Genomic DNA, 23,566 nt, shown 5'->3' on the forward strand with positions numbered 1-23,566 from the left:
TACACTGATAAACGGGTGATCCTATCACTCTTTGACTCTAAAGCACTGTCAAGACATTGGTTGATAGATTGGAGCTGAATTGAAAAAAAAAGAAAATCCTGTCTGTGTAATTTATAAACCCGGACATTTGGTATTAATTTAATTTCTGCAAAATGAACTAATCCCAACTTTTGGGAAGATGTCCACATTAAACAGAGAGATATTCTGTGGGAGCCACAATGAACCGTTACAGCCAACTTGGGTTCAAGTCCAAACACTAAAATGTTCCTTATCCAGCTAAAAGGGAGAGTTTTTAATAAATTCTGTAACATTTTCTTAAAATAATTTCCACATGTACTTTTTGTAAGTGTAAACATTAGCTGTTGCTATGCTCTGATTTTATTTTAACCTGAACTGTATATACTATACCTAAGGATAATTCACATGGAGCAAAGAGCCCTAATATTTGTATTTTAGAATAAATATTATGAATTTCTCTCTCAGGGGAAGAAAATGTTTAGATAACCTGCCTTTCACACAGAAAAACTGGCTGCTGAATCTTCAAGTCAGCAAATCTTCACTATCTTTCTAACTGAAAGACAGTACTACATATTGAAATGCAGTGCCTCCTGGCCATACTTAAGAAACACTATTTCTTTGTGAAAGAAGGAGAACGTATGGAAGCTGTAAATAAATTATGATTGCCAAAGATCAGAGAAATTTTTACAGAAGACCAAAGCAACTTAAGCTCATTCTTTGATACAAAACTTTAATAATTCAACACAGTGGTAATTTTGGTATTGCTAGAATTCTAAACAATTGATCTGGTCTCTAGATTGTTAGTAGATGATTAACAATTGTTTTAAGTCATTAGCAGCTGATCTCTGCAGAAGTCATAATTTGCAATGTTTAATTTAAGCAATACGTCTGTCTTTCTTTCTATGTAGCCCTGAAAACCTCTGTGAAAACATCACAATGCTCATTTGATGAGGTCATGCTGTTTATTTCTTTAACAAATGTTTTGTACTTAGATGTCAAAGGTAATCATCATTCTGATATGCCTTTAAAAAAAAAAACAAACAAAAAAAAAAACAAACATGCTGGATAATTAGAATACATACATTCGCATTGAGGGTAGGTTCATCCACTTTAAAAACACAAAAATGTTGCTCGTGTGTTAGTGGGGACTCACAGTGAAAGTCTCTCTTCAAACAAGAAATGTAGAATATGGAACAGGGACACTGATTTCTGCTATGCAGGATGACTTTTTTTTCTTTTATGCTTACCTGTCAGGTCTCAGCATTGAGTTTGCTGTGTTGGAGAGAATTCTTCTCATGCTGTCATGCATCTCACACACTTGCAACCCAGTGCCATTCATGCCAGTGCACAGAGTACAGCTGGCCCCTTTTAATGAAGCAGGAGAAAGTACATAGCTTTTCACAAAACCACTAGTGAGCGCTCTCTAAAGGGGTTCAGAGACCAGGGAACATACTTCATCCCACTGAAAACTACTTTCAGTGTTTTAACATCATCTTCTCTGTGATGGAGCTCAGATAAACTCAACACTCTTCTCAGGCAATCACTCTGCCACATGTGTGTCCATGTCTTAAGAACAGCCAGGAATGCCTCACATATTGGAAGCCAAGCATGTCATTTGTGTGAGGTGGGTAAACAATTTGAAGCGATCAAGCTTTCATATCAACAGAAATACTCAATTCAGAGTGCTATTAAAGCAAAATGTTGAGCCAGGGAAGTCAGTTCCACTTAACAGTCTGATATCCTTTTATAATGTTATTTTCTGTTGTTTTTATTTTTCCTCAGTTGACGTAAAAGCCATAATTCTATTGAAGCCAGCAAGTACCTGACTTGTAGCAGATGAAAAATTGGTTCTTATGCTTCTAGTAAAACACATTTCTGTTTTTCATTTAGTTACCTAATGCTAATAATAGTCTGCATTTTTTAATAACTAACATGTAGATAAGTGTAATTTTAATAAAAATACTCAAATTCTCATTGCTTTCAGAAAAAAAAAGAAAAAAGAAATGAAGAGAGAATGAAAGAAAGGAAGCACAAACAGTAGTAAACTGGCAAAACAGTGAAGTTCCAGATGTACATTAGTTTATTTTCAGGCAGAGTCAGTTAGCATATTTCTGTTCTGGCATGTGCATTCATCTTCTGAACAGGGTGGAAATTCAACATAATGAGCACCTGATCATCCATTACTAATGAGCCAGATATGCCCTGTTATTTAATTTGCTCTTTCATAATTTCATACACTATATATTGTGCTTAACACTATACCAATCAGTCTAATGGAGAAAGCTTGCCTTCATCCTTTTCTCTGTCCCTGCTTGCAAATGGATTTAGAAAAAGAAATGCAGTCTATTATTCAAAGATGGTTTCTAAGATGGTTCACAACAGGTTAATGAATGATATCTCATATTAGACCAATCATATTAATAACAGAGCAGAGCACATGAGGGTCATAGTGCTAATTGCATAGGAGGTCCAGCCAGAAGGCATCTTTATCTTAGGATTCAAGACGCACCAAGTTTGACTAATCACCCACAGCATGTTTGCAATTAAAATAACACTGTATTAACCCTGCCAATGTGAGGTATCAATATTTTATGTGTAGCTTGACAGTTCTAAGCTGAACATTTGTGGTACTTGGTATCATGCTCGCATAGAAAGCTTGCAGTTCATTCTCTGCTTTAGACTGCAACTGAGGAAGTTACACAGGGAAAAATTCAACGGAGATTTTATCTTTTTCTTTTTTACTATTTTTCAGGAAGTTATTAACATCTTCAAAAAGAAGGATTTTTCAACTTAGGTTGCTTTATACATTAGAACAGAAAATCCAGGCTGTTTTGAAAGTGTTGAATGAAATCCCATTGAAATCAGCGGAAGGATTCCTCTGACTCCAGTAGTTTTTATCTCCACTTTGAATTGAGGGAAATGGAAAGCAATATTTTATTTTAGTATGAATGTCAGACAAAAAAACTTCAAGGTATGTACAAGAGCATGTTGCATTAGCAACAGTTTCATGTATGATGAAAATCTTCACCTGATTATACTGGTACTTCAAAGGCCCAGATCATGCATCCAGAATTACTGCATAACTTTCTAGATTATCTGTAATAGAAGCATTATATCTGAGAGCCAGGTGCTTTATTATTATTATTATTATTTTTTGAATTCTACTAAGGTTGTTACAAAACAAAATAAAAACTGCAAGACTTGAAAATGTCTGTTCACAGTAAAGCACTTGCTTCTTTGTTAGTTCTCAGATGTTTTATGAAGTTTTTGGCCAATGGATTCTTTTTATTTTTTTATTCTTGTTGTTAGCCTGAACTTTCAACTGTTTGTCAATCGATGACCTATACATAATGGGTACAATTCATATCTGGGTCAGACCTTCCAGTTCAGTTACAATAGTTTAGCAGCTAGAGCTGTGATTTTTTCATGTAATGGATTTGTTAAGAACTGAAATGATTCCAAGTAGACTAAAATGCTTTTATTCAACTTTTGCAAACAGCTCTGCTTCAACCTGGATCTTCTGCAGTCAAAATTTCTAAAAAGTTATTTCAAGTTTTAAAGAATGTATTGTAAGAGATCTGTGAGACATAAAACTGATAACAGATTTTCCTGTTAGGTAACTGTATTATCTACCTTTTTTAGAAATGCCTTACTGAAGATCTCTGCACTTATAAATGCAGTGAAGGTTTTTAAACCACAGCAGACACACCATAATATATATTTAAAAAAAAAAAAAGTTGGTAAATTTAATAAATAACAAATTATTTCATTTTGATTACAAATTTTGAAAAACGCATGCTCCTCTTTTGCTCCAGCTTCAAACCCTTTCAAAATAAAATTTGAAACTGTGAATCTTCAAAGGACCTTTCAGTGGGGTCTTTGGGTTCTTTGGCAATGTAGAAATTCTTGAAATTATTAGTTTCAGATGTGAAGAAATTTTCATATAAGAAGTTATATATAGCACATATATATAATTGCATAGATATAAACATATTTATTATATATTTTATATTTATAGATATATATTTTAATCTTATAAACTTAAGCAGACTAGATGGATTCAAAAACCTTCTGTCCATCTGAAGAGAAGCACTTTAACGCTTTCTCAGATATATTCTTGTATTATAAAATTGAGGAATAACTCTGATCTTGTCCTTGTTCATCCATGCAAAACAGCCAAAGTATGAACACCAGATCTGGACTCTGAGAGAAGTGCACATCCTGAAGTTCTTCCCCAAAGGTCTGCTGCCTTGCCATAGTTGCAAGCCACAACAGCAAGAAAAGATATATTAATCTAAGCATTTTAAGGAAACGAGGAGAATCCAGAACTACATGCAATTCATACAAGTAAGTCATTGCCTTGTGAAGGTTGGTGGTATTTTTTGCTTTTATAGGATGGGGGAGCAGGGATATTATTTTATAAGTTTTGGTCTAGATTTGTTTCCTTTTCTGTTTCAGTAAATATTTTGCTGAATTGCAAAAACTAACAGCAAATACAGTTTATTATTGCATATCAAAGTCATAGGAGAGTCTACAGGTCACATAACAAGGATAGATTTCTATTTCTTTCTATTTCTAGGCACACTTTGTTTTTCTTGCTAATCAGATTAGTTTCTTAATAGTTTTACAGATTGTTTATTTGTATCTTGATGTCTTTTTTTTCTTTCTCATGAATTATGACTAAAGTTTCCAATCACAGCAGGAAATGAATTATCAATGAGTTACCAAATTAAATGTCAAAGCCTCCAGTATTCCATGGGAAGACTCAAGGTCCACTGTTAGTATACATGATCTAAAGTCAGTGCATGATCTTAAGTCGGTAAAAGAACTGGGGCAAAATTTGTTCTCTTTCTGTGTATATCTTTGAATTTGGCAGTACCTTGAGCCTGATGCTGGTGCTGAGAATCTTTTCCAGGGAGTCTCAGGGAGCCAGAGCTTAGCAAACAGCAAACTGACAAGTACTATATAGCAAGAAAAACACAGCAGAGAGGACGTGTATGCTTATATGCAATCACAGAGGAAGTGTATTCAACACTTTCCCAAAAACCTACAAAGCATCCAGGACCTCTCTAATTAATTCTAATGCATTGATACCTGTACGCTAGGAAAGATTATTTACCCAAAGAAGGTTTATCAGCCTCCCCTCCCCTCCCCTCCCCTCCCCTCCCCTCCCCTCCCCTCCCCTCCCCTCCCCTCTCCTCTTCCACCCTTCTGTCCTTCCCTCTTTTCTCCCTTACTTCCTTCCTTCTCTTCAATATTGTCCTTTCATATAATCAAGGACAAAAAGTCCCCCAAAGTAGAGAGAAAGAAGTCCATCAGGTGGTAGGCCAGTGAGCTGAAGTTTCGTTAGTGTTTTATTTATTAACATGCAGTTGGTCTACTCAATCTCTTTAACCACAGTTGTGCTCAGAAGAGAGAGCGTACGCCAGCCTTGAGCTAAAAAATTCAGTGTGTGGCTGTTGATGAGTTGATCACACTCTAAAGTGCCTGATGAATTAGACATAAAGATCCGCATGATGAGGAGGGTTCATTAGCATGAGCTCTCTCACAACACTGCAAATCATACATCCCCAGACTGCAGGATGACTAACGGAAGAGGGGGGGCGGCCAGCCAACTCCGTTGAATCAATGGTGACAGTAGGTAACAGAGCTGTGCTCCCATTGTGACCATTTGAAGGGTGGCAGATAGTTCAAGCCCTTGATTGTTAACCCTAAAAGGAACTGAGGAGGGTAACTAGACAGAGAAGATCACACAAATTTTCATTAAAAGTTCATTTGTTTGAAAGTTGTTTGAAAAACTTATTTAAATTCTGGTAGCCAGAAAATGCATTCATAATGTGAATTTGAATATTTTGCGATTTATTCTGGGCAAGAAATCATGCAAGGATTTGGGCTTGATTCCCCTGAACAAGATTGAGCATACATTCCCTTCGCTAGATGATCGTGCAGAACCTCATCTTGCATAGTGTCTTGCCAGTGGTTTCTTGTGAAAGTGACTCAAGACAAGTGTGTCCCCTGAGACCCTGATCATATTTCTTTTAGCAACTGGCTAAACAGGAGCTGATAGAGCCTTCTGTTCCTACAATCCAGTCTCAGTCCCCTTGGAAATATTGATACCGCTGAATATCTCCAAGCTTTGTGTTGCTTACATCCCATGTCTTTCTAAAGCATTTTTCCAAGAGGAGTTTCTTTGCAACCTTGTTAGCACTGTGTATACTATTACGTTTTACTGCATTCAGTTTTTATACTCAGACATTAATAGTTGTAATTTCCAAAATTGTAAAAGCAACCTCTATCTGTACTTCATCTAAGGCGTATGAAAGGAAACTTTGGATTTAAAGTTTGGTAGAACAGAGATACTAGAACAGTTGATACTCAAATATATGCATTTTTTTCAGACAATGAAGACTTTAAACTTTAGTTACCTCATCAAAACTGAGCTGTTATTCATAGAAAGCAGCTTGAAATACCGTATTCGATGCAAAGAAAGGCCAAAACTATATGGGGAAACATACATATTTTCCATCATTGTCAGCTTACATTTTGAAATAGAAAGAAGAGGAAGTCAGAATGTTTAAAAAAACTGTTTTGATAATTCCATGCATTTCTATTTTTTTCTTTAAAAATAGTATGGAAGGAAACTAAAATTTAGGTGAGTTCAAAAATTAATATGCTTATTTTGAAAATATTGAGGAGAAACTTTCAATTCCATTATAAGAGAGTTGTCTTGTAAGGTAATGATAAAATGAGTACTGTTATGCCCCTCAGAATCAGGATTTTTTTTTTTGAATTTATTACTTTTTAAAAAGATTAAAATGTTACCCTTGAAATGTATCACACCACAAAATGGAAATAGAAACTTTGGAAAAAAATTCTGTGTATTTGAGGATTGAGGATAGATACATAAGCAGCTTGGGATTTCTCCTTAGGAATCGTTCCACATTTTAGGTCCTCCTGACTCTCCTCCTCTTTTTTTTCTAATAATTCAGAAATAAGATTTCTTTCTAATTTCAGCAAATACCTAAGTCAATTTCAGGAACCTTAATTGCTAAGGAATAAATTCTGTGTTCCTATACCCATTCTATCTTGAAATACCTGGAAAGCTTCAAGTATATAACATAAGTATACAACATGCTTAGTACCTAGTTAATATACGCAATACATGCTTAACAGCCCTTCTGAAGACCTAACTAGTGTCAAGAAACACTAGTTTCCAAATGTAATCAGTCACATTTTGCTTTGCTTTCTTCAACTGTAGAATTATCTTAAGACCATAGCACTCCCACCTTCCTCCATGCATGTGCCTACAGACTAACTTAAAAATAATCCCACAAAAAACCTTTGCAAGTTGTCTAGTTCCAGGACAGGAAAAATACAATGAAGTATATGGCCACGGGATAGTGAGAAGCTGTAAAAAGACTTTTTGGCAGAACAGTCCTAAATTGACTTACATAGGATATAAAACCACTCTTAGATATCAGTGGTTGAATTCTCCCTATCTCCTTTTAGACTCTTTGGAAATGTTCCCAAGATAGCTAAGCCATCTTTTAAATATCATCTCAGGTGTTCTCTTTGTCTGGAGTAAAACATCTAACCATCTACTGTGCCTTTGAAAATGGTTCTCTTTTATTTTAGCATAAACTTAAAACAGAATCTCAATAGAAAACTCCAGGATCTGCGGGTGTTTTTTGTCATGATGACACAGTTTATAAGTCCTGTGTGAGACTCAAGTTTCCAAGAGCAACTAAAATGTCTGAGTTATATCAATCTGTGTTTACAGTTGGATATTTTTGTTCCTGGATTTATATTAGCATTATACTCTGCATAGCAAAACACAATAGGCCTTTTTCTACCCAATTTAAATTTACTGGATGAATATGTAAACTTAGCAACCACGATTTTTTCAAAGCTACCTTTTGCATTTTGAACCATGAGAGTATTCATACAATCCTGTAGTTGTTCTGAATATTACCCTAGTCAGAAGCCCAAAGTAGGATAAAGTTATGTATCCATACTAAACAGAGGGACATGAAAATTTCCAAAATATTTTTCCAACAAACTCAGTAAACTGCCCGAAAAAAAGACAGCATGAATATTTCCTCACCATGTGGCATTTATGTTCACTTTAAACATTCACATTTCTAAGCAAATTTGGAAGAAAACATGGCAAAAATATCTCCTTTCTCATGTTCAAAGGGGCAGCAGTGTAAGTCTACCTTACATTTCCTGTTTGCTGTGTTTTCACTTAGAGAACGTATTGTATTTAGCAGGAGTTTCAATGTAATTTCCTGTGTGCCAGGAATTCAGACCACTGTATAAGAACATTACATTCCTGATATAGTTTGCTTATAGAGTGCTCTGGCATTGCCTATAGACACATCCAGTGGTAGTTTTAGGATCAGAGTACTGGCTGCCCCACTACTTGGAGAAATGATTTGGCAGTCAGTAACACTGAACTGAAAAAGGAAGATTTTCTTCCCAGAGGAACTTTCTCTTTTGTCTTTTGGGCCACAAGGATACATTTGATGAACCCACTGGACAGGTCCATGGGTTGTAAACAGTATCTTGCTTTGTTCTACAGCTATATGCAAAGCATATCAATTTCCTGTTCAAGGAAGCTGAAATACCATTACCAACCAAAAAAAGTTAGTTTAATTTGCTAAATATTTGTTGTACTATCTAAGAATCAATTGACAAGTCTGTGAATGGGAGCACTGGCATTCTTTATTTGGATAGAAAAAAATATACTGGACCAAGTATTTTGGAAGGAAATATTTTCAGATAGTAGTCTCTTGATCTCTTGTATTGAAATAAGTTTCACAAAGTATTCCAGTGTTCCTGGATACAAAAGCTAGAATGATGAATTTACACTTCCAGGAGACTGCCCAAAGTGCCGAAAGGGATTTATTCTATCTCTTTTTCTTTGTTTGAGCTGAAACAAATTATCAATTTCATTACAAATAATATATATATACTTAGATCTGGCAATCAAAATTAAAATTTGGTTATTCTTACAGTCCCAGTAATCCTGAAAAAAGATCTGTCACACCCACCACAATCATATAAAAACAGTAGAATTCACATACAATCTCAAAATATGTATATGAATTGTAGGACTCCTTAACCCTTCCAAAAATAAGTAGAAGTGTTACCACAAATTCTTTTTTATATCTGAAATATAAGAAAAGGAATAGGAAATTGTGATTGCAGAAGAGAACTCAGATAGCATATTAAATCTTGAAAGACTTTTTTATTGTATCTAATACTAGTCTGAGAGAAGTGTGATACCTTTATTAAACTAAAGCAAAGCAGCATTCATCCATAATTCTGAGCTTAATACAATGTTTTCAAAGTGCCACAAAGAGTATCTTAAGTATTAATTTGAGCTATCTTCTAAAGCATGGTGTTAGTAGTAGCATTTCTGTCTGATTCCATTATCTTAACAAGAGTAGCTGCCTGCTATGGTATCTGATAACTGTATGTCAAAACACCCTCAGCAGTCACTTCTTCCCAGCCAAACTCACAACATATTATTATCACAGTATTTCTCCCTAATGTTTTCTCCTTGTGCATTTCTTGAAAAATAAAGTAGGGCAATATTCTATTTCAGTTGTCCAGAACAAACAAACAAAAAAAAGCTATTGTTGGTGCCAGCACAACAGTGATGCAGTAGCCTTGTGAGCAGCAGTTGTTTAAGAGACATAGGAATTTTCTTCTGAAATGTTTTTTCTCAGAATACACAGTTTGCTGAAAAGCAAAACTTTTCTATTTATTTTTAAGATCATAGGTAGGTACTATACTATTTCAATAAAGTACAGAATTTTTTAACTGAGAGAAGACAAATGCACTGACTCCCTATTCATTTGGCTCATATAAAATATTTAAATTCATGAACAGAATCTGGGAACAAATAGGAATGTAAAGTGCCTTATTTCACTAAGTATTGTAGAATCAATTCAATTGTTATCAATATTTAGGAGTTTTCCAGATTACACAAAGAAGCAATGACTGCTTGTTTATATATGGAATGGAGTAGCATGGACTATTAAAAATCTAAAAAGAATATGGTTATGTCATCCTGCTGTTGGACTGACACAACTTACCTGTGCTGAGGATTTCAGCATACTAGCTCAAAATCAAGTTACTCTCTTTTCTGCCTATTTGTGGTGGTGTAGTAGGTTTACTTACAGTGCACCATGTTGGTTATGTCTGCTGAAGTTCACAATCTCTTCACCAGCATTAGGTAAGTAAACAAACACATAGATAAATCCTGTTGTGGATTGTATTTTACGATGCTGACCTTTTTCCTTCTCTGCACTCTTTTTATTTATTTATTTTTCTTTCTCTGTTTCCCTTTGACTTAATTTGACTTAATTCTCTTAGTTCAAGGCAAGAAAACTTAAGAAATCTTCCAAAACTTTCATTGAGAGAGAACAGTTTCTCAGCCAGTTCTAAACTGAAGAATCTGGAAGAAAGCAGGGAGAAGATGGGAAGTTGCTAAGGGGGCCATAGTATAGAATTATAACTTAAAACTACTAACCATAGCTAGAAGTCTGTTTGAAAGCCTGGCTTAAGCATGAAAATGACAGAATGAAATCCTTGTGGCAGGAAAATCTTATTTTCTGTATGTGGATGTCAGTACATGGTGCCAATAAACATTACTGCTATCGTATCTGAAAAATGTAGTAGCTGGTAATCACAGAAAATAGTAAGAGAGAACAAAAAGCTAGTGGTGCATTTTGTCTCCACTTCCTCCATGGAACCTAAAACTAACAGAAAGACTTAACAGATAAGCTTGAGGCTGATTCTGAGATGTTATTTTCTTCTGAGGCGATGCCTTCTTTTACTAGACTAAATCCAGAAGCACCTTCCTTTAAAGCAATGGAAGATAGTCCCATGGTAAAAAGGTGTAAAAAATGAAAGTACTGCTGACTCCCCCAAGCATTAAAGGAACTTTAAAATGTTCAGTTCCTTCCATCCTCTGTAGGAAGGTTAGACACTCTGTTACTATTAGTTTAAGTTTTAAAGCAAAGATATTTCCTAATTATGATCTCATTACATAAAGCACATACAAGTTAAGTTACATGTGTAATGAGAAGCAGTATATTTGTGACACAAGTAGGAACAGAATCTGAACAGTTGATTCTCAGAACTTATCTGTAAGAAACAAATAAATTCTTAACATCTAAGTTTTAAGCCAGAGCTTCATATCTTTTTCTCCAAGTACTTGTAAGAAATTGATACTATATATAGTTGATTTTCTCTGGCTCAGTCGCTAGATGTCCCTTCTAGGTAGGCAACCAGCAGTATTATTTCCAGCTTACAACTAAGTTAAAACCTAAAGAATACTTGCCAGGATTACATTTTTCACCAGTCACATCCTTGTATCTAATAGCAGAAAATTTATAGGGATGTTAGTTTTGAGTTTTGTGCTTTCTTATAATTCATATTTGTCTACTCCTCTATAACTTGCTAGAGAATCAAGTCCCTTGGATCACTGGTTGTCTGTTTTTCTCTTTTGTAAAGTCTGGCCTTTTTATGTCAAGAGAAAACTCTTTGAACAGGTGTTCACAGACTTCAGCCATCCTTCTTCTTTCTCCAAAAGATGCTTTTCCCTGAAACTTAGATGTGTCTGCTAGAGAGGAAAGCTCTTTAAAATGAGATGAGGAGGTGGGGGGAACCCACCAAAAGCAAAAAACTGAGTTGTTTTCCCCAGTTTTCAAACTACAAATTCAGACATTCTTTTGTTTTCCCTTAATCAGATGCCTTGGCATGAAGCATCCAAAACATAGATTGTTGAACTTGTTCGTGGCATTTCAAAGAGAGTCATTCAGGCCATACACTAACAAGCAGGCAAATAATTAATAACAACACACGTGGAAGCAAATGAATGTTTTCCTTGTTGAAAGAGAATGAGAAAGTCAGACAAAGACCTGAGCTCTACGTCCTTGCCCTCCACAGCAGCAGCAGAAGTAATAATGCTATGAATAGCATTTAACTTGAATTTGTAGCAAACTGCTGCTTTTATCATAAACAATTGCCAGATGGTATACATTATCTTCCCTTTTTCTCCTTTCACAAAAGCAGCATTAATTGCAGAGCAGCCCAGGGCTCCACTCAGCTCATCAGTGTGATAACACTTCATGACCCTGATTAGCCGTCAGTCTACTCAATTAAAAAGATCATTTAGACATTCACCCAATCATTTGCCTATCGAGCCACCTGGGCCTCAACCAGGGGCTCCATTTTTAACATTCTCCTGCCCTCTCTCATCTCGCCTAGCTTTTTTACATATCTCCAAAAGACGTAATTGAATTAAATAAAGCGTCTCAGGGGCAGCTGCAACATCTGCTGTTTGTGGTATGTCAAGCCTTCAGCATTAAAAACAGTTACATATGCTCCAAATTAGCAGGTCGCAGAGATGAAACAGTCGATGATAGTGTTTTTGTGCCAGCGTGAGAAGCAGCTCACAGCTGTGTGCAATTTACAATTAAAGGCTTTATCAGAGCTCAATTGTACTAGTGAATCAAGTGGTGAGAGGTCAGTTAGTGAATTAGACCAATTAGAGCTTGTACAGTTAAATTATCTGTCTTATTACCTACTGATAAACAGCCTTGTCATATCTTTACTCAGTTGATGAAGCTTGGAAGTGTTCTGTGGGGTGATATTGTACTTTTGTATGTGTAAAGGAACTCAGTAGCTCAGTAAAGTAACTCTGATGCAACAAGCACATAACAGATAGCTTCTTAAAATGTAGAGGGGGAGGGAAAAAAAACACCTGCAGTTAGAAACTAAGCAAAATTAAGTTAGAGCAGGAGTTAAGATTATATATGTTGTCTGCATTTCAAGATGTGTATTTATGCTTGGTAAAGTATAAATTCATAAAGTAATTGAAAGGAACATTATGCTTCTGATTTCCTTTTTTTTTTTTAATTTCTCTCTTGCTCTTTCTCAACCCCATTTTTAAGGAGGATAAAGAAACAAAGGACAGAATTTCATGAAGTCAGGCTCTGAATTCATGCTGCAAAATAATGCAGTATTAACAAGCAAAGACAGAAACTCCAGCTCATTAGTCTCAGTATTTATATGGTTCTGGCAAGCTTCATTTGTAAGTCTGGACAGAGATGACTGTGGGAATGAGGAGGTGAAAGCTGAACTAAAGTGAGCCACTAAAGCCTTTCAGAAGAGTTACACATACAAGAGTGTCTACTTTTAGCTGATTAGTTTTAAGAATCTGTTACTTCCATCTCATCCTACTGTATGAAGGAAATGCAAAGTGCACTAAGTGCTACAGCATTGATTTCACTGGCACGTGGTACTCAGTATGAGGGACTTGCTGTTACTGGCCCTGTGTAAAGAAGGGGTGGAAAGGATTAAGATTAAGCAATATTCCAATTAATGACCCATTTTTTTAGCTAGTGATTTCTGATGACAATATTGAGTGATAAATCTTGCCTTTCTTCTGCTTAGAGGACCAGAATTCTCAGAAACCTTTCTTCAGAATGGGATATCTTTGCTTTACTCATGAAAATGAAGAAAGGTTCATGTCTTTCCTTTAAGGAACAAAGACTGATGTGGTGGCGCAATTGTCTTCTTGTCTTTTTATAGACAGTTCTAGAGATTAAGTCATCTACTCAGTTCTCTTCTCCCTAGAAACAAATCAATTATGTGTTAAGTCATAGGAATGAACTAAATGTACACCTGACTGTACAGTCCAGTAATCAGGGGATCTGGACGAAAGAAGCATTTGGATTCATTCTCAAAGTTGTCCTGTATTTCACATCATATTGCCATAAGATAAAAGGCATACATTGTTATGTATCACTTTGTAGAGAAAATGGATCTGGGGGTGCAGAGTGACTCTTGGCTGAATATGAGTCAGTAGAGTGCCCAGGTAACCAAGAAGGCCAATGGCATGCTGGCTTTTGTCAGAAATAGTGTTGCCAGCAGGAGCAGGGAGGTGACAGTCCCCCTGAGGTACTCAGCTCTGGTGTGGCTGCATCTTCAGTTTTGAGCCCCTGATTACAAGAAAGACATTGATGCCCTGGGGCATGTCCAGAGAAAGTTAACAATGCTGGTGAAGGGTCTGGAGCACAGGTCTTATGAGGAGAAGAAGCTGAGGGAACTAGGACTGTTTAGTCTGGAGAAGAGGAGGCTCAGGAGAGATCACTTTCCACAACTGAGGTTGTGGTTATGTGAGGATTGGCCTCTTCTCCTGTGTAACTAGTGATAGGACTGGATGGAATGGCCTCAGGCTTGCACCAGGTTAGACATGGGAAAAAATTCTTCTCTAAAAGAGTGATCAGTTGCTGGAATGGGCTGCTGAGGCAGGTGGTGGAGTCACTGTCTGTGGAGGTGTTCAGGGAAAGTTTAGATGTGGTACTAAGGAACATGGTTTAGTGGGGAAGGGTTGATGGTAGGTGGAGAGTTGGGCTGGATGATCTTGGAGGTCTTTTCCAATATTGGTGAATCTATGATTCTAGAAATGAGCATCCTGTTCTTCCCTTTCACAGCAACAAAACTTCACATGAAAAGTTGATGAACTGCTTTGCTGGCTTGTAGGCTATCAGGCAGTAGGATAGACTGCTTTGAGTTGACTCAGCCTTCTGGATTACAGCTCTGTGTAGGAGGGTGTTTTATTTCTAGATTGGTAGCTCTAAGCTCTAAATGACTTCTACATTACGTGGAAGTGGACTGTTTTGGTGTGTTCAGAGGACGCTTACCAGACTGTAGTAAAACTCAGATATTAAATGCAGGTTGGATACTAAATTGAGGTGTTTAGATACTAAATTGCACCTGGTTGCATGCAAATTAAGTTCCACTATACAGATCTCATTTTTAAGCATAAAGATGTTAATTATGAGGCTCAGCCTTGATCTGAAATAAGGGTCAGGAGAAAAGGGAATCTGTTTAGAAGTGAAGATACTGTAATGAAGAGGACATATTACATTAAGAGATTGATTTATTGAAAATTGTATTTTAAAAAGAGTCAGGGTACAAGATCCAAAGACACACTCAGAATTATCAGCAAATGATAGTTACTATTTATTATCTGATGCTGTGAAAACAGGAGCAGTGAGATACTGCATTACTTACTGAGTTTGTTAACCTAAACTTGACAAGACAAACTCTTCACAGCATGAGATAGTGAAGATGATTGTGGGACTGAAAATATCATTAGACAAGACACTGCCAGGATGATAATCTTCTGACTTTCTGCCTCTCACATTCTTACTAGTTATTTAAATAATTAAAACTGAAATAATTTTGACAACAGTTACTTATTTCCATCCATTTGCATTTTTTACTGTGTACTTTCATAATTGCTTAATAGAATAACATGGTACTGCTTTGCTAGTTTAGTGGATATTTGGGGACAAAATGAAAGAGTAGCTATCTACAGATATGCACAAATAATGCTGTCTAGTGTACAGTCCTATCTCATTATTGTGCTTTATGCTTGCCGGATACAGCTCATGCATCTTCTTTCTATAGTTTGTCACAAAGTATCACACTGCTCCTTACATATCACTGCAGTTAAAAAAGCATTCTGATTGCAAATAAATAAATCCACTCTACTGCTCTATTAATGGCAGGTGCTGCCAGTCATCACAATTTCAAAAAGCTCTGTTTTTCACAAATCTGAAAGCCACTGCACTCACTGTGTACCTGAGCCAATGGCAGCACTCGTTTCTTCTGGCTGATTTGATTTAGTTGGCTTCTGCCATTCCAGCAAAGCTTTCCTTGCCTGTCATGTAACAGAGCCTGAGTACTAAAACAATTCTGAATTGCTTGCGAGCTGCAGCAGACTTAACTCCTTAGCTGAGCATCTCTGTTTTGTGCAACCTTGCCATAGTCTTCCTCAGGAATACATTACAAAAACTTGCTTGGGACCATTAAATATTTAAGAATTAGTATACAGTGATTAATATTCACATTCATTGTCTATCCATTACACTGTCAAAAATTTACCTTTAATAAATCAACAATAACCTTGTATTATATTATATTACTATTTATTATCCCTTTTCCTCAACTCCAAATATCCTTACTTTTCTCCGGCATAAAATTATTTCACTTTGTAAGAACAAAGTCATCACCTCTTCCACTTTTGACATCAAATAGCTTTTCTTTCTGGATATCTATAGTTGTTCCTTTATATGATTCTCCACTTTACCCTATCTTCAAAGCTTCCAGCCTTTTCTTGTCTGTTACTATAAAGGCAGGTAAATGACAACAATTAACAGTTCAGGCTATTCAGTTAAATGATCAATTTTGGCATTTTCTTGAATACATAATCTGCAATATCTGATTTTTCACTTTTAGATGAGCAGGTTACCTGTTCTTGCAGAGGGTGAATACACAGGGAAAGTGCCACACCATTGTCATAAAATAATTTGTCCCAGTGACAGATCAGAGACGATTGTTCCAGTCTCTGTTACTATTTCCTGATGTTCTTTTTTTCCTGTTTCTTTGTTTGTTTGTTGTTTTTTTTTTTGTTTGTTTGTTTTTGTTTTTTTGAGGGGGTCTGAAATCTTAAACAAGTTATGAGCAAAACTGATGTGCACTGTGTTTATATTTAAGCATTTGCTTTCTTGTCCTTGAACTACTACTACCCAGTTGTTGTTTGAATATGTTTCTATTAAAGATGAATAAATGTAGCAGTCAGTGGAAAATAAGCAGGGGATTTCTAGGTAAGCTTTTGGAAATACGTGTCAGGAGATGAGTGTATTAAATATCTGGCAAAGGCATCAAGCTTCCACTGGAATGGTTTGCACTAGAAATGCAGGAAAACTAGAGTACTCTGGAGGTAGTAATAAACGTATCTCTAATTAAACATGCATGTAACAGTATTTCTAAGCTGCATCATTTATATCTCAAACCAAGCAGACAGAACATGATTCCTCTGAAATAGGGAAGCTTCATCTACTTCAGGGGAAGCAGGACAGAGAATTTCAGTCTTGATCAGGCTGGCAGAAGTTCAGCTTGGAACTTCCAAGCTGAGGTTTCTTTTTTGTTTTTTTCTATCCATTTTCTCAATGGAAAAAATGAAGAACAAGTCATCTGTCTATACACAGTCTGTTTCACCAAAGCAGTCTCAATGAGGTGAAATGGTTTCAGAAAACATGGAAGTATGGGAACAGTTTTAAAATGTTGTAGTTTTATAGCCATTCTCCTTTGTAACTTTTGTAACAAAGTAACTTTCAACATTTACATCTCTTTCCTCTTTCTTCATAATTATAGAATATGGAATGTACGTGAGAGGCTGATGCAGTGTATTTGAATCTATTAGTAGATCCCAGGGAAACTTCATCAAAGTAACTTCTCTGACTACTTAATAACATAGACAATTCAGAGAATAACTTGATCGTACTTCTGAGTTCACTTGGGTACACTAAATAAAGTGTGGTTTTTCTGCTGGTCTTCAGTTTCTACTCCAACTAAGATTCTACTGAGTTATTAAAAATAATTAAAAAAAGAAAAAGAAAGAAAGAAAGAAAAATTGGGGAATTAATCAAAGGATCTTTGGAATTGCATCACACTTTGAGATACAATAACTCCCTTTTTTAATACATCAACTAATTTATATAATGCTACTTACAGTGTTTGCTCTTACAGTGAAATAGCTTCAAATTGTATGATTTTTTCAGTTACTTGAGAAGGAAGTTTCTAACTCTTTTGATAATTTAGATAACTGCAGTTTTGTTTTGTTTTGTTTTAATAAGCACAACACCAGACTTTCATCGTGCTCATGAAAGATTAATTCTTGGTCCATTATTATTTTTGCTCCATGTTAATAATGTATTAGATGTGCTTATTGCAGATCTGTGGATGTATAGATGGGTACACTTTGGTTAGACCAGTCAGAAGTGTTGCTGAGATCACCTTCACTCCAAACGGATTCTAATGCTTATTGGTTTCATGTTTTAAGAAAAATGAGTCGGTGCATGAAGGAATTTTATTCAAGATGTACTTGTTTGATGTGTTGTCTTAGTGAAGATTATTCTTTCTGTATTGATCAAACCACTCTCCCCTAGTGTACAGATGATTAATTCCCTATTAACTTCTAAGATATGTCTAACCAAACAGTACATTTTAACAGGTGGTGTTGCTTCCTCCAAAGTGCACACAGAAACCCTATATTAAAATTAAGTCCCCTGAAGTCTTGTGTATGCATTTGTTACCTTGTTACTTTGATGTATTATTTCTCCTGATAGAACAATTTTCCCTGATTTCTATGAATAACAGCTTTACATTTGCTTTGAATGGTACCAGATACATACTCCTTGCACTTTAATATTTCTTCCTATTGTGATGTGTTTAGCAATAATTAAAAAATATATGTATACATTTTAAAACTATTACTATGGAAAAGTAATGCTTCTGCAAAATTTTGAAAGTATCTGCCTCAAATTAACTAGTAGGAAAAGGAAATACAATATGAATAGAAAACCTTCAATTTGTTGCTCTGATCAAGTCAGATAAACTTTCCAACCAAGTGTCCAGACCCATGTTATTGATGCTTGAAGCAAAGTGTTTGACTTACTGGCTATTGTGAGACTCTCGCTTCTTGGGAAGCTGTATATAAGAAACCAAGAGGAATAACTGTTCTGCAGACAACTAATCAAACATTTCACATAACCCAAGAAAGACTCAGGTTAGTCCAAGTGCCAGCACCAGTGAAAGCTTTGACAAGCAGTCTCCTAGAGACTGAGAAGGTCTTAATCCTGAGTAATCTGCTATGTGATGATCTTGTCTTACTCAGTGACAGAATGGCAAAACTGAAATGAAAGTCTTCGTGAATGAGTTTTTATGTATGGTAGATCCTCAGCTACAGGCACGTTTCCAATTTTTCATAATTTTGCCAAACAATTATGCAAGCCGCAAACTCAAATGTAGGATGGTAATAGCCCTTGAAAAGGATGCAGTAGAAATGATAACTTCTTTGCAATCAAGCTTAGAAATAAATAATGACTTTTTAAATGTCTTTCTTTCTGATAAAAAGACAAGGAAGGCAAGAATAAGACATGCACTTCCAATTCTTGTAGATCTGATGTTAGTCCATGCATGGACTGTTTAGATGTGCCATACAATATAAGTCTTAATAACAGAAACTGCTTAATATCATTTTTCAAATATTTTCTAAATTTTCTTTTGTCAGAATTTGTGATGTTCATCAGAAGTTTTTTGCCTCGTTAATATGACACAAAATTTTATTTTCAGTTAGCTTCTACTTATATACAACTCACAAATCAAGTGAAATTGGAAACATTTTGGTTGTTAATGTTTGTGGTATGATCTCTTTGTTACATCTCCTTCTAAGCCATAGCTGTTTGTTTGTTTTTTCTGCAACTCAGTTAATACATGTTTTACCTATTTTTACCTAGATTTACCATTAGCTGCTGTTTGTAAAGCTGCTCCTGCAAAATGTATATGTAGAAGAAAATTTGATCATGTGACCAAATCTCTATCAGAATATACAACTAGATTAGTGCTATGTTTAAAATACTTGTATGTCCTTCTCTGAAAGATTTAGTTTTTAATTATCTACCTGGCCATGACAACGTCTTCACAGATGACAATCTATGACTCTTAGGAGCATGCAGCTTTGTTTTTTCTTACAGAACATGAATGAAGTTGTTACTCTGCACTTATTACTAACATTGTGACAACTCGTGAAAAGCAAAAATATTAAGCATCAGAGTGATCACTAAGTCAAGACTTTCTGTGGACAAATCTGTATAAGGGCTCTAGCTAGACTTGTAAAACTATTTGGGGACAGAAAAGGTCTGGTGAATCCTGATATGTGATTTAAGTACAAATCAAAGTAGACTTACAGTGGCAATACAAAGAAACTGAGAGACTTTTTCTTGCATTTCTTTTTTAAATTTTGTAGTTTCCCAATTCTTTTTTTCTTCTGACAAACTTCATACTTATTTTAAGATATTGAGGCTGAATAGTATTAGAAGTTTCAGATAATGTACTTCTTGAGTTGGTAAAGATTCTGTCATTGGTATGAAATAATTTTAGTTGTTAATTACAATGAAGCAGGTCCTACTCTTAATTGAAAGCATTTTGGACAGTGCCAGTTCCCTCTGTTCAAGACACTTGCACAATAAGTTTAGAACTCGCTTCATAATCCATAACAAATTAATCAGGAGATAAAATGGAAACATTGCTGCTCTTGAATGTCTGTCTCCTAAATACAGCACGCTGCTTTAGCCAAAATGTAAATAATGAGACTGTAGATTGTTTAAAAAGAATTAAAATTTATTTTAAACATTCAGATTTTCCTGACTAGACAACACTATTTTGTTATCTTAATATTCTGAATAGAACATCCAGCAATGAGTTTCTGCAGGAAGAAATAAAATTGAAGTAGTGAATTTCAAATACATTTCCTAAAACTGTCCCTAGTGCTTGCTTAAAGTTTGACAATCATATTTTACACTACTTTTTGTAGTGTATTTTTGTGAACACAAAAAATAGAAAATGAAGTGGAAAGGACTACATAAATGTCAAAAATATTTTCTTTTTTAATATATTTTATATTTATATATTTTATTTATATAAATATTTTCTAGATTCAAGGAGACTTCGCAGCAGTAATATATCCCTTCAATTGCTCAAGCAAATGTGCTTTTGAGCAGAGCTGATCCAAAAGTCCATTTCACTCACTGTTCAGCAAAGGCAACAGAAGGCCATAAACCTTCAGTATTCTTGTATTCATATTTTCAATCATCTTCATCACAGCCCTTCTCATATAATATCCTTCCTCATCCTTAGTTCTCCCAATTGAAAAGGCCTAACCCTTCTTAGACTGTCTCTCTGTTAAGACACCTGCATCATGTTCTCAATCATTTTTTCTTCATCTTTTTCCCTTTGTTAACTCCACTATGTCCTTGATACAGAAATCAGTACTGTGCACAGTCTTGTAGTTGCAATATGACATTTTCTGTCCTTTCTCAAAGGACATGATGATATCCAGTGCTTTGTTTATTTCTTTGCTTTTTTTGTTTGTTTTGCATTTGTTGAACTTTGAGCCTATGATTTTTACAGAGCCTATGATTTTTACATGGTGGCTCTGGCTTCTCTTTCCTGAGCAGTAACTCTCAGTCATGAAATTTTCTTGTGCCTGAGACATAACAGAGGGCTTACTGAAGTAAAATATAGAACTCTTTCATAAGTAAAACCTAGTGACTGCAAGGCATATTTCAACAGTTTATTTGGAGTGGATTTACAAAGAAAGTGAAGTGGCACACTGTGAGTAATGCTTTCTACCTTCTACCTATGAATGGGAAACATGGGAACTCCTCTGAAAGTAATGCCTCCTATTTTATTACATTGGTCCGTGACATTGGAGGCAGATTTGGGTGGTGGTGCAACAGCAGAGATTGAACCTTTCCACTGATATTTCATTACATTTTGTTGCTATGTGGCAGATGGCAGCAGTGGGGTAGTCTAAAAAAAATGGCATCAGACATCGTGACATTGAAGTCCATATGAAGCAAAATTGTAGAATTGAATTCCTCTGTATGGAAAAAATAGCACCCACTGACATTTATCCAAGCTTGCAGAACACTTACAGAGACCAAACAGTGGATGTGCACAGAGTTAATTGGTGTGTGGTACATTTCAGCAGTGGCGACAATGTTGTGAAAGGGAAGCCATGTTCTGGGCAGCACTGCACAGCATTCACTTCACAACATGAAGTGCATTTCAATCAGCTCATCCACACAAATTGGTGAATTATAACTAGGCAACTGTATACAGAAATGAATATCTGCTTCAATGCACTGGAAATGATGGTGGCAGTGTTGAGAAAGCACAGTTTATGCCAGGTGGGTGTCAAAATGCTCAGATAGAAATAGAAGGAACATCATTTGCATATTTCTGCACCTACTGAACCAGCATGAGGATGACAGTGACAGTTTCCTGAATCTCATCATTACCTGTGACAAGAAGTGGTGTAACAGTAAGCTAGATCCAAAATGTGCCGTCCAGGGAATGATGACATGTGAATTACCCATTGAAGAAAAAGTTCAAGATGCATCCCTCCACAGGTAAGGTGATGTGCACCGTCTTAGAATAGGACAGGGATCATCCTTCTGGATTTTCTGAAATTTAGACTAAGAATAAATTCTGACTGCTACAGTGCAATGCTTACTGAATTGAAGGCTCAAACTTTCAAGGTCAGACCTGAGAAGAAGACAAAACTTGCAGTATGATAACTCCAGGAACCATATCAGTTTGAAGACTGTAGAGTGCATAGCCAGTCTTGGCAGGACTGTCTTACCACACCAACTGTTTAGTCCAGATTTGGCACTTTCTAACTTCCATCTGTTTGGATCAATGAAAGATGGACTGCGTGAAAAATATTTTCCTAACAATTATGCCACTGTAACAGCTGTAAAACAGTGGTTCACCTCTGCTGGTGGAGACTTTTATGAGTGCAGGTACTCATTCATTGCTGGTGAAAATACTTGGCTAACGGTTGTGACTGTGTAGAAAAATAGCACTTTGTAACTGAAAATTTGTTCTATCAAATAGTGTTACTTTACTCTTCATATCTGGTGTAGTTTTTGTGGAAATAGATAGGAGGCATAACTTTTGGAGCAACCTACTTATTTAGATGACTAATAAATCAAAGTAACTATGTGTAGAAGACTGTACCCTGAGAAATCTGCATACACAAAAAAGTAAAAATTTCATTACTTCCTATTAGCTTTTCAAGTTATTAATACAGAATTCCTGTGTTTGCTCTCAGCAAGGTGAATGGCAGTTGTTGCCACATTATATCATGGTACAGCATTTGAACATCTGTGTTACAAAACTGAAGGACCAAGTCAATATAAATAGGTTAAGTAATTATTCTGTGCCATCTTCCCCTTTGTTCAGAGTACTTCAGTATTAAGTATAAAATGAGCTGGAATTATGATTTCTGGCAAATCAGTAAAACCAAAGAAGGATTAGCCACCAAAGCTTTAACTGTCTTAACAAGGAAGAGTATGTATACTTTCAGACTAATGAATCATCAAACATTGGCTTTTTCTCTCCATAAAGTTTTTAAATACACTAGATTTTTAAATAAGATAGTAAATGTTATGTGTATTAACAGCTTTACAAATTAGCTGTGTTTATGTACTTTGGACTAAGACACATTCATGGACTTGTCTTGTTTGCTTTACTTTCTCAGTGTATAAAGTGGAAGAGCTTAAGGCAGCATTACTAATCACATCCATCTCACAGATAAGTAGATCTCTCCTTGTTTTCAGACAGTATGGTATGGAACAATTAACCAGTGATGAGTTTACCCGGATGAAGTTAAAAATCTACAAGCTGAGGTGAACAGATCTGTTTCTTGTATTCCTGTGAGAGATGTGTGGAGTCTGCTCTAGAAAGAGGTATGGCATTCATCCTCAGAAAAACATATTCACTCAAGCCTTGTAATGGGGTTAGCAGTGATCTGTACTGAAGGAAGAAGGAGGAAGAGGAGGTAGGAATTAGTGACAAGCCAAGTATGCAGATGACCTTTCTGAAGCTGTTG

At 35.8% G+C, this 23,566-nt stretch overlaps 1 long non-coding RNA gene across 1 annotated transcript in view; it reads left to right on the forward strand.

The window, feature by feature from the left end:
* The first annotated feature begins 2,776 nt into the window (after positions 1–2,776).
* The window catches only part of LOC125696011 (uncharacterized), a 29,128-nt gene continuing 8,338 nt past the window's right edge, over positions 2,777–23,566 (forward strand). Inside the window, exons 1-2 of the long non-coding RNA XR_007378148.1 lie at positions 2,777–2,989; positions 4,195–4,365. This is a non-coding gene — a long non-coding RNA (uncharacterized LOC125696011). The remainder of the gene's footprint in view (positions 2,990–4,194; positions 4,366–23,566) is intronic.

The sequence above is a fragment of the Lagopus muta genome, chromosome 7 (genome assembly GCF_023343835.1).
Source record: "Lagopus muta isolate bLagMut1 chromosome 7, bLagMut1 primary, whole genome shotgun sequence".
NCBI classification, from domain to species: Eukaryota; Metazoa; Chordata; class Aves; order Galliformes; family Phasianidae; genus Lagopus; species Lagopus muta.